Genomic DNA, 15,806 nt, shown 5'->3' with positions numbered 1-15,806 from the left:
GGCAAATGGTAGGATCTCTTTTTTTAAATATACATATTACAGTGGAATTATAAAGTATGCAAGTCTAGGGAGCTAATGTAAGAAATTGTACATTATAGTTAATCAACTTGTAGTTAATCACATTACAATTGAATATAGTTTATGGTTTTAGGGATGTTTTACAAAAAAACTAATTTTAAACATGATTATGCTTCTTTTGTCACACAAAAAGTAATTGTGTGAGATGAAATGATACATACAGTAATTTGCTTTATTATGCTTTCAACATGCATGCTAGAACATCATGTTATAAATGAATAAAATCTATTAGTTTCAGCTCTATCTCAGGGATCTGGAGGAGGCCAGTAAAATTAGTTAAGCTATCCTCGTCTAGATTCTTTATCTGAGAAATATACACAATTCTATCCAATTTAGTCATGTGTTATCTCTCTAATTTGACTAAAACCAACTTAAAAGCAAAGACCAGGTTTTATATCACTTTAGTCTACTCCATGTTAACCACTGAACACCAAATTTAGCTAGTTAGTTCTTGAAGAACTAATGTGAAGAAAAAGACAAAGGAAGATGTAATTGTAGTGTCTAAGAGCTATGCAAAACTTAGCAGTTTCCCTTTTCCTTCCATGTGTATTTGCTAAAGACAGAGAGTAGTAGCAACATTGATCAATTTCAGCAGGAAGAATGATGTTCACGTTAGCCAATGAAAAGTGAAGGAAGCTCGGAGACTTGGAAACTCCGTTTGCCAAGACATCCTACTTCCTGAGTCTTCTAGGCTCACGGCTTGACATTGTCCATCTTTGAATACACAAATGAATAGTTGGTGCTTGATAATATTTTCAGGGTATTAACAGATCCTCAAAGGAATGATGTAATGTGTTGACATATCTGATATGATGGTTGTGTTTTTCAAATTACTCTGGAAGGTAATTCTGGCAAGTCTTCTGTTAAATGCCACAGACTAGACCATTTCCCTGCCTTCTCCTGTGAACATGTCATGTGGAGGTTACTATGGGAAACACTGCCTAGTGAAACAGTAGTCATGTCTGCAACCAGGGAGATTGCAGTAGCAACACCATTGTACTCAGGGACACAGCCCTCTGGGATTTCATCCAAGCTGCAGAAAGATAGCCTGGTAGGGGGAAAAGCATTTTATAAACAAAACTAAAAGAACAGAGTGTTCATTTACAGTCCTGGGAAAAGAACCAACAAGGGCTATAACTTGGATGGATCAGTGAAACTGACAAATTTTAGGCTCCAATTTGCTGAAAATAAATGTGTTTTACCTCTACAAAGAAAGAGTGTTTTCCGAGACATTTTTAGGGCTACTGCATAAACATTAGAATGTAATCGGGATGCAGGTAATGTGAGAAGCATCAAGGTCTTTTGGTTGTTGATGTTTTGATACAGTGTCTCTGTATGCAGCCCAGATTGACCTTGAATTTATTATGTAGTCCTGGCTGGTTTCAAGAACCAGTTGTTCTCAGACTTAAAATTCTCCTGCCTCTTCCGAGTGCTGAGTTTATATGTGTGTACCACAATGCTTAGTACCAAGGTCACTTTAGAAAGCTACATTTTATATAAAAATGAGTATTTAGCCCAGCACTGGTGACTCGTGTCTGAGGGTTTATCTACTTAGAAGGCTAAAATGGAGGACTGTAGTATGAAGTCACCCCAACAAACGCAAGCAATTCTTGGCTCCAATTAACCTGCAAAAAGAGGAAATGAAGGCATGGCTCAAGTGCCAGCACTGGATGAAATAGCTAAGAGCAAGAGGCCTTGAATTTAAGCCCCAGTACTGGCATGTGCATGCACACGCATGCACGCGCAAGTGCACACACACACACATGTTTAACAAGAAGGCAGATAGTGAATATGTTGAAATAGAAATCACAGAGAACACTGGCTTAGTTTTAAACTCTTTTGGCTTGAGCAATGGCTCTGGAGCAAAATTAGAGCAATGAGTGGTAGAAGATGAGCAAGTGTATTGTGTTAAGATGGATTTCCTAGAAGCAGGCCTCACAACCAGATTTAGATGTATGGGAGCTTATAGATGAAATATCACAAGACTCTCAGAAGGAAAGGAGCAAGGGAGAACGCAGAGAAGGGCAAGGAGCCAAGCAATAGTTCAGCCTGGACTAAGATAAAGCCTGATTTGGGGGACTCTTGACTCATGAAGAAATCATGGAGTAGCAGCCTGAGGCAGGAGGCCTACCTTTGGCTTTCCCTGCCTGTGCACTTCAGAGAAGTGTATCACCTCAGGGAAATGGCCTAATGAGAAACTCCTTCTAATAAGGAGTGAGACTCCGGAGAAATACCCAGAAGTTGGGGACCTTTGTAAGTGAGGCACCACAAGATGTATTCCCAGTTGCTTACCCAAAGCCACAAATTCATTAATGGTACAGGCAAAGACTAAACCCCGATCTTCACTACCTGATAAAAATCTACTTTTGGTCATGGTAACATCTACCATTATGATAGCTTTTATAAAGCATTTTCTGGGCTATTATCTCCTCGAATGGGAAATGAACAAGGACAGAGAACTGTGTGCCCATTTTCTGAATGAGGCCATGGAGGTTAAAGAGTAATGCGGTCCAAGGTCATACATCCAGAAGTATTGCAGTTGTGATCATAACTTCAAGCCCACTGTGTGGATTATGCTCATGGAATATTTGGATTCTGGTCACACCAACTCTGCAATGAATTTTTGCTTTCTATTTCTAGCTTCTGATAGCCACTCTTAGTAATAAGAACAAAATAGTCTATTTTTATAAAAATGACTCAGATGTCTCTGGAAACATTTATAATGCTTGGAATGTTTTTGTTTTAATAATTTCCTGATTTATATGCAGTAAGATATTTTAATGTAAGAGTGACTATGAAATTCCTCCTTGTTGGGGACTTTGGCTTTTGCTTCATAGTTTCATTGCATTGAAGTTTAATCTCAGTTAATCCTGAAGCAAGATGAATCTGCTATAACTTTCCCAGCCATTTGCTTGTTAAGGAAGAGTGCTGTCTGCACTCCATCTTATCTCCCCTTTTCATTCCCTTAAACCTCCAAAGCTTTCTTATGATCTAATGGTTTCCTGCACTGGCATCTGCATATCAGAGCCAGCTTTAAGTTCTGCGGTAGAATGTTCATATATTTACTAAGTTTATGTGTACAAGAGCATCTTGGAGTCAGAAGGCACTGGTGGCAGACACAATCCTCCTTGTTCTGACCCACAATCCTCCTTGTTCTGACCCTGCGATCTTATAACAAAAAAGCTGTGGGCATTTACAGTTGTACATATCTTTTGATCTAGCTATTACACTTCATGCATCTATTTGTGTAAAATAATTGTAAACACGCGCAAAAGCTACCCCATAATCTTATAGTATTCAGATGTGGGGCTTTGGGAGGATAACTAGATTTAAAAAAGGTCTTGAGATTCAGGCTCCCATGGTGGGATTATTGTCCTTGTAAGTGCCAGATGAATTGACTTTGTAGATAAGATGGCCATGTTTACTCATGCAACAGAATCAATCTCTTATTCCCTCTCTCATTCCTTCTACCTATGTCTCTGTTTCTCTCTCTCCTCTCTCTGTCTCTGTTTTTGTCTCTCTATCTCTGTCTCTCTCAGACTCTCTCTCTCTCTCTCTCTCTCTCTCTCTCTCTCTCTCTCTCTCTCTCACACACACACACACACACACACACACATACAGAGGAGACTACAGCAAGAAGTCAGCCATCTATAAACTATGAGGACAGCCTCACCAGTAACCTTGACCTTAGACTTTTCATCTTCTACAACTGTGAAATAAATAAATGTCTATTGCTTAAGCTGCCAAGTCAGTGGAATTTTGTTCTAGCAGCTAGACCTAAGACAGACACATGTGATAAAGTAACACATTAGTATTTTTCAAATTTGAGTATAGATCAGAATCCTCTGAAGATCTTATTAAATAAAATACAGTTTGATATCTTCCTACCCCATTCCAGCCTACCCTACCCTGGAATTTTTGCTCCAATAATCTAGCAGACAGTTTGGGAATCTGTGTTTCTACTAGCTTCCATAATGATGCTGACATTATTGCTCTGGGACCACATTTTGCGAGCCATTGCTATATTAGAATAGAATCTCTCTATGTTATTACTGTTCAAAGGCAATTTATGTGAGCCAAAGCACTTCAAACCCATTTTTATAAATCTATACTGATGTTTTTAAAGTCTGATGGTAGTTAAATGAAGTATCTTTTAACAACAGGATTATAAGGCCCAGGTCAACCTTTTTTGCCTTGAGTCAGTACTCTGACGTGGATTTCCTCTGATCTCTGGCTCTCATCTGCTGTGTAATCTCCAACAAACTAGCTAACCCACAGCAGTCACAACCTCTTTGCCTACAAACAGATGATGACACATGTCTCCAGGGCTTGTTCTGACTACTATAATAAATAATGAAATATTCATGTATTCACTCACAGCATCTATCTATGGAATTCCTCCTATGTTTGTGGCTCTAGATAGGGGACTGAAGGTGAAATGATGAACAATCAAGTTTTTAAAAAAATTATTGTGAAGATGATGTGCAGAGGAGCTATAGTTACATAAGTCAGATAAAAAGTACATTTGAAAAATGGTTTTATAGTTATTGTGATGGTTCTATACAGGTAATGCATATAATTTCTTCCCATGTTTTCTCCAGTTTTTCCCTCCTGACTCCTCTTCCCTATAAGTTGTATAGCTCATTTTCAACATAGTGTCTAGTGAATAGCACTGCTACATTTATTCACCCTTTCTTTTTGAACAGTCACCCCTTTCTTCACTCTCTCCCAGTTTTTTCCCTCCTGTCTCCACCACAAGTTGTTCATTGTCAACATAGTGTCTAGTGAGTACCACTGCTGCATTTGTTCACCCATTGTCCCACCATTTCTGTGCCCCCCCTCACCCTCCCAAAGACAGATAAATGAACAAGACAAAAATAAAGGAAAATAAAAGCAGCAACCAAGAAAATAACCCTCTTATTTCCACTTCATGGAGTTCATTTCGATAAATATTATTTAATATGGTCAGATGCATATAGCTATTGTACCTATGTGATCCTCTCTTAGGAACAGACTCCTTTGGTCTTCTTCTGTGTGAATGTTTATGAAACTACTCAATAAAATTCTGTCCAACTGAATTCAACAGCTAACCAAAACAATCATACACTATGATCAAGTATTCATCTAGGGATGCAAAGCTGGTTCGACATACATAAATCAATAACTGTAATTAATACATCAACAGAAGCAATGACAAGAAGCACCTCATTATCTCAAAGATGCAGAAAAAGCATTTGATGAGATGCAACACCCCTTTATGATATAAAGCTCTAGAGAAGCTAGGAATCCATAGAACATTCCTGGAACCTTCCTCAATATAATAAAATCTGTATATGACAAACCAGCATTGTACTTAATGGTGAAAATCCAAAACCATTTCCTCTAAAATCAGGACTGAGAAAAGGTGTCCACTCATTCAAGGTTTTGACTCCACAAAACTTCAAGTCGATCAAGGGAAAAGGATATTACATCGCCTTTCACTGCTTCCTCCATACAATGAAAGAACCTTTTTAAATTATCACATTTTTTTCATTTTTTTTTCTGGTGCCAGTCCTGGGGCTTGAACTCAGGACCTAGGCACTGTCCCTGAACTTTTTGCTCAGGGCTAGTGCTCTATCACTTGAGCCACAGATCCACCTCTAGCATTTTTGGTAGTTCACCAGAGAGAAGAGTTTCATGGATTTTCCTGCCTGGGCTGGTAATCCTCAGATCTCAGTCTGCCACCAGAGATTAGGTAAATTATCACATTTTCTAAATTACCAATGTACAGAGGACTCTCTCTCTCTCTCTCTCTCTCTGTCTCTCTCTCTCTGTCTCTCTCTCTTTTCCTCTCTGTCTCTCTCTCTGTCTCTGTCTCTCTGTCTCTCTCTGTCTCTCTCTCTCTCTGTCTCTCTCTCTCTCTCTCTCTCTGTCTCTCTGTCTCTCTCTCTCTGAGTTTTCCCTAAATACAATTCTAGATTCCTCTAAAGAGCTAGTCCCTAGAGTATAAACTGATTTAAGCATGTTTTCGGTTTAGGATGAAATAAGCTAAGTATCCCTCACAGTGTGGCCATGTTTTCTCTTAGGTGAAGAAGTAGCCCAGTTGACAGAGCAGCTAGGCATTTCCTAATGACTCCCAAAACTTTTCCTACGAAGTGAGTCTGATTCCTCACTGGACTCTTCATACTTCCCAAGCAACAAGAAGAAGGTCTTTATCATCACATCAACACAGGCACGGAAAGCAGGCGTCTGGCTATGACTCAGTTTCAAGGAGAGCTTGTATCTTTGCAATCCTGGAAACAAGTTATCTGAAAGCCACTTAACACAGTGGTACTCAGAGTCCAGGATCAGTTGATAGGGAGAGGAAGAACTGGTCTTCTGTGTACACATGGGGAGAGGCCCCAGGATATGGCTTATCTTAGTCAGAACTTGGCCTTTCCAAGCCACTTGGCCAAACCTCTGGCTTTATCTGTTGATAATACATTGTGTATTTACACCACCTGCAAATACCTGGGAAGTCCCGAAGGCCCTAAGTATGTTTCACTCCAAGACTTAAGCCTGTAAATATAAAATGACAGAAGAAAGAATAGGAGAAAGTTATTCAAACCCTCTTTTTTCAATGTATTTTTTATTGTTATTAAAAAGGTGATACACAGAAGAGTTACAGTTTAAACCCTCTTTGATGCAGAAACATAAGCCAGGCATTAGTGGCACAGGCTTGGAATCCTAGCAAAGGAGGTTGAGATCTAAGGATTGCAGTTCAAAACCAAGGCAGGCAGGAAAGTCTGTGAGATTCTTATCTGTAATCAACTACCAAAAAGCCAGAAGTGGAGATGTGTCTCAAGTAGTAGGTCCCTAGCTTTAGAGCAAAAAAGCTCAGGGACAGCACCCAGACCCTGAGTTCAAGCCTTAGGATAAGCTCACACACAAAAATAAAGAAAGAGAGAGGAGAGAAAGAAAAGAAATAGAAAACTAAAAGAGAAAAAAATGCAACTAATAATTACTTTGTTTTAGAAAGAGACCACTTTTCATTAGGTAGTTTGGATTTTACATTGTCTAGCATTTCTTAAACTTAGAGAAGAAAAGTTGTAAAATTGCTCACCAAATGTACTGACAGAAGGAGGAAACACAACTTACGAGATAGGGAGTGAATGAAAACAAAAGTGGATATAAATACTATGGTGTTTCCATTTAAGGGACTATTGATACCAACAGTGAAAAAGGAACCCATGTGGTTTTGCTTAAGTCAGCATCAACTTTGCTATAGTTAGGAAGACAACTAGTCCAAGAGTCCGTTTTTTTTAAATATGAAATACAATTCACATTACCATAAAATTCATCCTTCTAAAGCACACAGTTCAGTGGTTTTTAGTATGTTCACAAAGGTTCAAATTTCAGAACATTTTCATTACTCCAAAAAGAAACCCTGTGCCTATTAACAGTCTTTCCCCACAATGGCAATGGCTACATTTTAATTCTGGAAAAGTATGATTCTGTATATGATTCTGTAATAGTGAATACAAGCTCTTACACAATTGTATAAACCCATAGAGTGAATGTAAACTTTGAGTAGCATCCACGCATTGGGCAGGTGTGAATAAGGCATTTTGTAGGAAACCTCTGTACCTTCCTTCCTCTCAGTCTCTCTGTGAACTTAAAATTGTTCTAAATAATTAAGTCCATTAAAAATACAAGTGATGTTCTTGGGTATTAATAGGGTGGTTCACAGACTAGACATGGTGGTACACACCTAGACTCCCATCACTGGGGAGGATGAGGCAGAGGGATTGGGAATTAAGAGGCAAGATTGTCTCAAGACAAGCAGAAACAGTCAGATAAGTTGATGTTAGGTGAAATGAACCCCAAGATAAAGATTCAAATGTTTTTTCTTTCTTGTCCCTCCCCTACAGTATAACCCCTGCTTTCACTGTATTTCATGTTGGTATACTTTGTGGAGGGGAAGGGAAAAAACAAATCGTTTAAATAGGGATACAGGTGGATCCATTGCAACAATGAGATACAACTTTGCGGGGGGGGGGGGGTAACTGAGAACTGAGATGAGATGGGAAGGGATGGGAAGTGAAGGGGAAACAAAGGAGGAGGCAACAATGCTTGCTAAGAAATGTACTCATTATCTTGCCCATGTAATTGTAACCTCTCTGTACGGTATTTTCACAATAAAAAAAAGAAAACATAAAATAAAAACAGTATACTCAGGCTCCGGTGACTCAGGCCTGTAATCCTAGCTACTCAGGAGGCTGAGATCTGAGGATCACGGTTCAAAGCCAATAAACCACCAGAAAACCGGAAGTGGCGCTGTGGCTCAAGTGGTAAAGCACTTGCCTTGAGCTGGAATGCTGAGGGACAGTGCCCAGGCCCAAAGTTCAAGCCCCACAACTGACAAAAGAAAAAGAAAGTGTACTTAGGAATACTTGCACATAAACAGATATTTTTTCTATGACTTTTGAGTCTGCTACCAGCAAGACTTTTAACTCTGAAATGATGTCTTCATCTGGTGAGTGAGAATGTCAGGACCATTTGTTTTGATTCAATAACCTAATATGGAGAGGCTGCTTGTCACTCATCTGTCTGACTAAGGTCCTTTCAGTTTTAACCATGTGGAAGCTGGATGTGCTCGTACAACAGTCAATGTATATAGGTCAAACCAAAATTATGTAACTCAATATGTAATCAATAAGATACATCATGACCCGGTAACCATATTTTAAAAAATCAAAACACAGAGTTACTTGCCAAAGGGTTTAAGTATTTATTCATTTATTTAATGTTTGAGAAGCTGTTGAAGCCCCTGAGCATGATGTATTCTCAATATTTTAAAAAATAAAGGAAAATTAAAATCACCCTGACATCTTCCTTATTCAAAAAAGCTCAGCTATATGATAATTATAAATAATAAAACATTTAAGAATAATAACTCCAGAAAATGCTTCGGGGAGAGAGGGGGTTCCTTCCAGTCCTTTTTTGTCCTCTGTTAGTAGCATGGCTTGCACTCAGGAATTTATACTCACTCCCTGTGGCTTGTTTGCTCATCAGTGGTGCTTCACCCCTTGAACCACATGTCCAGGGAAGCATTTTCCTGATTGTTTTGGGGATGAAGTTTCCTTCATTTTTCTGCCCAGGCTGGCTCCAAACAATGATCCTCTGCTCACAGCCTCTTGAGTAGCTAGGATTATCAGTATGAGCCACCAGTGCTTGGTTTTAGAATAGATTTTAATAACGTGTATTATAAGAAGCACTTTTGTTGTTGGTGGTGTTTTTTTTGGGGGGTCCGGTCGTGGGGCCTGAACTCTGGGCCTGGGCGCTGTCCCTCAGCTCTTCAGCTCAAAGCTAGCACTCTACCACTTGAGCCACAGCGCCACTTCCGGCTTTTTTCTTATGTGGTGCTGAGGAATCAAACCCAGGGCCTCGATCATGCAAGGCAAGTGCTCTATCACTGAGCCACCTTCCCAGCCCCAAGAAGCACTTTTATCACATACATTTGATAGAACTTAGCCTAATTCTGGAAAAGAGACAAATTAAATCTTACCATTTCTACTGTATAGATAAGAAAACCCAGAGAGCAGGTACAGCTATGTGGATGTATGGGCATGGAATTGGATTCTAATTCTGATGCCTCTGAAACCTGGGTCCAGAAGCTATAATATTTCTGCTTGTTTAGTCAGCATTGTTATGTTAAACCCTTTCTAAGGTCATGGGAGTTCAAATACAAAGAAATGAACATGGTCAGCTAGAGCTGGAAGCCTGTGGAAGACAGGCTGTCTGTGGTTTCTTCTGCTTGAGATTGCCTGTGGGCTTTGATTTGATTATTGCAATATTCTGAAGGACTGCAAGTGTGGTTTAGCAAAACATAGAGTAGGAAGATGGTGCCCACTATGGGCAGTCACATTGCTCAGAATGTCAGCTTACAATGATCATTGACAAACATGTCCTGGCAGATTACAGACCTATAATCAAGTGAGATCCTAGGCCAAAGTCATCCAAATTGGGTATATGGCAAAAGTTTACTGATAGGATAGGTCCTTCAAGATCTCCATTTTCAACTACTGGACTTTACTTTCCTTTGTTGAAGGTTTTCATGACATAGAGCTTTTGGAAAAGCTATAAGGAAATTTCAGTGATCTTGATCAAAAGATCCTCTTCCACCAAACTTTAAGCAGAATGTCTTTCTTATGTGTGACCATGTAAAGAAAAGGCACACTTAAGCACATTCTACAAAGCCCATTAAAATGTATTCTAGGTTCTAGGGAAAAGCATCTTTGATTTATTAATTCAGGATGGGACAGTATGCAAGGTCAATGTTAACTTGTAGACTGATAATTGGCTTGTAGTCTGGTAATCAGATAATTTTATACAGTATGCAAATTAGTTCTATTTGGTAATAAAATATAAAATAAGCCCCAGAGGTTAGAGTTTTTTAAAATCTATTTCTGAAAATACACTTCAACATTGTTTCCCACTATTTATGTGCATTAGTCTCTCCTACATGTGGTTTCCTCATCAATGACTTAACTATGTCATTGATATGGGCTCACCATATATTTGTATAAAGGCCTCATTCCTAGCTTTCCGAAGTTTGCTTTGGCAGTGTCTTAGCAATTCTTCTAGGAAGAATCAACTGCAATTTATGGAATTTAGCAATGTGAAGATTATAAAGCACAAAGAGGGAAAAAAATCCCACTGGGAGTATATGTGCTATTTAATTTGATCCTTTCCTTCAGCTGCTCATGAACACTGCCTCGAAGCTGTTCCTCCAAGTGTGTTGGTATTGGACTACAGTACAAAAATCAAAATAAACAAAACAATGCAAAATGAAAAAGCCCTATGCAAACAGATGGATGAATGGAGAAATTACAATTTTAGAAGTGAAATGGAAACTGGTGGTGGTGGCCACCCAGAGAGGATCCTTCTTGCTTCTAAATCCTATCTCTCTGCAGGCGCTAGCTTTCATTCCAAGCCCAGAATTGATTTTCAAGGCCATGTGCATTGGATAGAATATCAGGTACAAAGAAAAACAAGCTTTGTTGCATATTTTATCCTAATCTCCAGAACAATCATTTCCTTTTCCATAAGAAAAAGATGCATTATAAAGACCCAGAAACTAGTGCCTTCTCAAAGGAATACCAACCCCAAACAACCTTTACTTGCCCCAAGTGATGCCTCAAATCAACTACTAGGGACTCATCTGAGCCCTAGGTACTAGACTTTATTTGGAAAAAAAGGTATTACATTGATGTAACATTAATCCTTCCAAAGAACTCTGACTTGGTTCTTGGTTCTGACTGGTGATTTGATTAAGAACTCCAAAAACAAACCTTTGATGATCTTATTAGAAGTGTATCCATTGGCCAACAGTATTCTGAACCCAAATTCTGACCCTTGCCTTCTGGTGTTCATTCCATTTTCGCTGAGTCCTCAATGGTATGTTTAAGGGGTGAAAGTAAATTTCTTCAATTTCCTAGTATGTCTCTTGTCCCAACAATTATATACAAATATATTCACAACTGATAGTAGTGATACATTTTGGAAATATTTAAAAGAACATAAAACTACTTGCCAATGATTCTCAGCAAACCATTAACTCTCTCATGTACCTCTTAAGGTAATATTTCCTCTTTTCCTGTTGCAAGCTTCTTTCTCTTGTCTAGAAACATGGACTTCCCTGGTTTACTTTTCTGATCTAGAATATAGCACTTGTGCTCAGAATTGTCTTTTTATGAACAATGTTTTCTTTAACAATTAATGAGTGTAATGAGATTGTGAGTTGCTACATATCCCCTAATGTGTATACGATACTAGAAAATAAATATCTAGTTTGAAAATAGCTTTTGAGCACATTATTCCTAAAATGAGAAAATTAATTATGTAACAACATCTGACATAACTTCTGACTCATTTCAGTATCATTCTTTATAAGGCAACTAAGAAAAATAAGGCTCTATGATTTTTTTGTCTTATTGCTTCTTTGCTTTGTTAATCACAAGCAATTCCCTATTCAGAAATGTCACCTAGGGCAGCTAAGTCAAAATGGTCCATAAACTAGGTTATTGAGGGACTCTTACACTCACCCAAATCTCCTAGCCAATTGTTTCCCTTTTCTAGCACTATAAGATGAAGGAGTAAAAGCAAACCTGAACACTTTCCAATCACCAAAAGCCTCTCTACTCTAATTGAATATGCACTTCAAGAAATTCCTCATGTTTCCTTTGAGTTTCCTAAAGAAATGCTAGACCAAGCCTCTATATAAGGTTTCTCCCTGACAAAATCGGACATGCCTCTTTATTTGTCTGTTTTTTTCCAACTCTATGTTTCTTGAGATATTTTCTTTTGCTTAGTAATGACTTGGATCTGTATAGATGGCTTTTGCTTTAGTGTTCTGGTTTCTGGAACGCTCACACACTGGCCATATTCAGGTGGGTAGAGTGGACTTCCCTTCTTGAACTAGTGTATCTTACTGTTAGAACTTACATGAGGCAGTCATGTTTCTGTCTCGCTACTACTATAGCCCCAATGCCTAGGTCTGTGTAAGAACCCAGTTTTAGATGTAGTTTTAAAAAGCCATCTTAGATCTTCAGTCCTTTCCCCAGATTAGCTGAAGTAGCACGTGTTAAGCCCCCACCCCGGGCCCTGAAACTGCAGGTACCTCTAGCCTCAGGCAGCATCAGTGGAATGCTGTCCTCTTGGGTCGGTCACAGTGGTTGACCCCCCTGGGGCTATGTGTTATCTCTGATGTCCAGTGACAGCTGCAGAAGTGCCCCCTGGCCCAAATGGCTCCAGAATGTGACCTCATGAATTGTTGACAAAAATTGCTCATGAAAATTGCTTATGAAATTGCTTATGATAAGGCCAACTGCCAATTTCCCTTCTATGAATCAGCTTGCTTGCTTGTGAAACCGCCTTGCCACCTGCATGTTTGTTTGTTTTTTGCCTTTACAAGCCCTACCCTACTTGGGGTCCAGACTGCTCCCAAGTCCAGGACAGGACAACCCCAGCCTGCAAATAACCTTTGTCATCTTTAACCGTGCATCTGTGGAATACTCCACTCCCAGGTGATTTCAGTCTGGTGTAGTACCTTATGTATGATAGTTCTTGATATGCATTTGTTGAGAAAATGAAATGATCACTTCCTCTGAAGATCATATATACAATATGACAAACAAGCTTGCTTAAAACCAAGAATCTCAAAGAGTAGTTAATCTTGAAGTGGTCAGGACATCCTGTTGAGGGAAGTTTAAATTTCCACATACATAGGGTCAACCATTAATTCAGAGATTTTCCAGTTCCTAACTCTTACACATGGACTCTAGGTTAATGGTCTCTTTTCTCTACTGTCCATGAATAATTGTGTGTAAAAAGAAAATATCTGAAAATGTGGGCCCAAAAAGGGTTTTCTTTTTCAATAATGAGAATGTATGACCTATAACAAAGACTTAGAGGTCACTGATAGCCAACAAGGACTTCATTCAGTTTGTATAGACCTGGGGTCAGAGGAAAAGTTAAAGAAACTCTATCAAAGAAAAAAATGTAAAGACGCAATATTTTATCCAGGACAGAGACATTCCTTTAATTTTTTCACTGTCAGCATAAATCTTGGGGCACCCTTGATCTAAGATCTGGTAACAAAGAAAATGCATTCATGGGATACGTGATATGTAATTCACAATCCTACTGCCTCTGCCTTTGAGGGCAGGGTTTACAGGCATGTGCTACCATGCCCAGTAAGAAAGGAAAATTAAGATCCAAAAACTGGAGCTAAGATTGGCAATCCAAAGTTAAAACATCCTTTTGTCCCAGTGACCAAGAAAAATGAGTCAACAGTCTTAAATTTGAATGGAAAGAAAGAAAAGTAGTAAGATTAAAAAATATAATGCAACTTACCACAATTTTATTGAGCATCTACTTTTTCTATGATCGCATCTCAGAGCTAAGGAATAAGACAGGGCCATTTTCTTCATGGAGCATGTGATCTAGCTTGTACCACTTCTTATTCTATATTTCAAAAGTCTTTAAAAGAATGATTCATGCTTCAAACTGAGCCAAGCTGAAAGGAATTAGATTAGCTATCTTATGAACTCCCACAATTCTCTCATATGAAAGAGTGGTCTTGTCTGGGAGCAATTTTGTCTCTGGGAATTACTGGGTAATTTCTTGAGACGATTCAGTTGTTATATTTGAGAAAGCAGGAGCTTCTGGTATTGAGTAGGTGTAGCCCAGAGCTGCATCTGAACATCTTATAGTACCCAGTATAAAACTCCACCACAAAGAAAGATGTGGTCCAAATATCAAGAGTATCAAAGATTCCTGTATTTGAGCGAAATGCTTTGCATATGTTTGACAGCTGACTGGGTTGTCTACTGCTTCCTGCATAGGTCAACACATCATGCAAATGAGGGTTGTTATCTCAAGAGAAGCAATGGTAGAAGTGCATGATCTCTTGGGCTCGTGGGCCTGGCCTTTAAGGGAGGAATTTCCCTGCTCTTCTGGGCATGGCAGTGGAACATTACCCAAGCAGCAATAGAACAGCTCTGGGAGTTTAGTGTTGGAGTAAATTTCATCAGAAAATGTACTGAGGGACTACCAGAGCCTCTAAAATTAGAGACAGACACCATCAGATCAGAAAGGTAACTTAGGCACAACAAACACCATACAACTAATTTGTATTGAGCTGAACAGAAATGCTACTTGCATGGCGTACATGCCACTTTTCAGCGCAACTGATTGAATATCAAGGGGGTATCCTTCTAATGTCCTCTCCACTATAGGCTGATATTTGTAGGGACAGAAAGAAGAGCCTGACATTCTCATCTATGATTGTTTGTAGACCAAACCAAACCCAATCAAAACAAACAAAGCAAAACCAAATAAAAACAACAACAAAGCAAAATAAAACACAAAATGCTTTACGTACATTGCTGTATATTTTAAGATGACTCTCTGTTTTTTGTTTTGTTTCAATCAACTTTATTCAAAACATTTATCATTGAATACAAAAATTTGCCAAGGTGCCATACACACACACACACACACACACACACACACACACACACACACGCATGTGCGCACGCATGCGCGCGAAAAAAAATCTCTTTCCACCCTATGAATCAGCAATGAAACATACATCAAATAGCTTGACTTTTATGATCTGGCGGATTTGCTCACTTGGAGTTCCTGTTTCTTTCTTTCTTTCTTTCTTGCTTTCTTGCTTGCTTGCTTGCTTGCTTGCTTTTTTTTTCAATTTCCTACAGGATGCTGTGCTTTTATTGTTAGGCCACCCAGGCATGTCCTTGATCATATGAAGTGTTCTAACATAGGCTCGCATTCTTGGGAGCACAACCCCCTGGTCAGACAAGGGTTGGTGAAAGGTCAGGGCAGAGGAAATGCAGATGTCAGAGATCTGTGAGCCTGTGTAGAGCCCTTCAGCAGGGCCACAGCTGCTGCTTTCACCCTCCCCCAGCTTTTCCTCTTTGGACAAAGCCTTTATGTCTCAATGTTCCTATCAAAGGCACAAGAGAACACAAGTGAATTTTAGAGAGAATGCCCAAACGATGTTTCTTCCCTGTCTCAGGTGTACTGGCTGGAAAGGGCACACTGATTGCCACACGCACAAGGCTGTGTGTCTCTCCATATTCCACAGCTGGCTGCTGCTCCCTTCTCTTCTCCCCTTCCCTGAAAGGGAGGAATACTGAGAGGAGTTCTGAGTAAATGTTATTTGCAAAGAGTAGAAGGGTTGT

The 15,806-nt window shown here is 39.2% G+C and overlaps 1 long non-coding RNA gene across 1 annotated transcript in view; it reads right to left on the bottom strand.

The window, feature by feature from the left end:
• LOC122108559 overlaps positions 1–14,347 on the bottom strand; it is a 65,287-nt gene extending 50,940 nt beyond the window's left edge. The window contains exon 1 of the long non-coding RNA XR_006147591.1: positions 13,954–14,347. This is a non-coding gene — a long non-coding RNA (uncharacterized LOC122108559). The remainder of the gene's footprint in view (positions 1–13,953) is intronic.
• Between the last annotated feature and the right edge of the window lie 1,459 nt (positions 14,348–15,806).

Source organism: Dipodomys spectabilis, unplaced genomic scaffold, assembly GCF_019054845.1.
Source record: "Dipodomys spectabilis isolate Male_0828 unplaced genomic scaffold, ASM1905484v1 ptg000061l, whole genome shotgun sequence".
NCBI lineage: Eukaryota > Metazoa > Chordata > Mammalia > Rodentia > Heteromyidae > Dipodomys > Dipodomys spectabilis.
The sequence above is the reverse complement of the archived record's forward strand: the minus strand, read 5'-3'. Positions and strand labels throughout refer to the sequence as shown.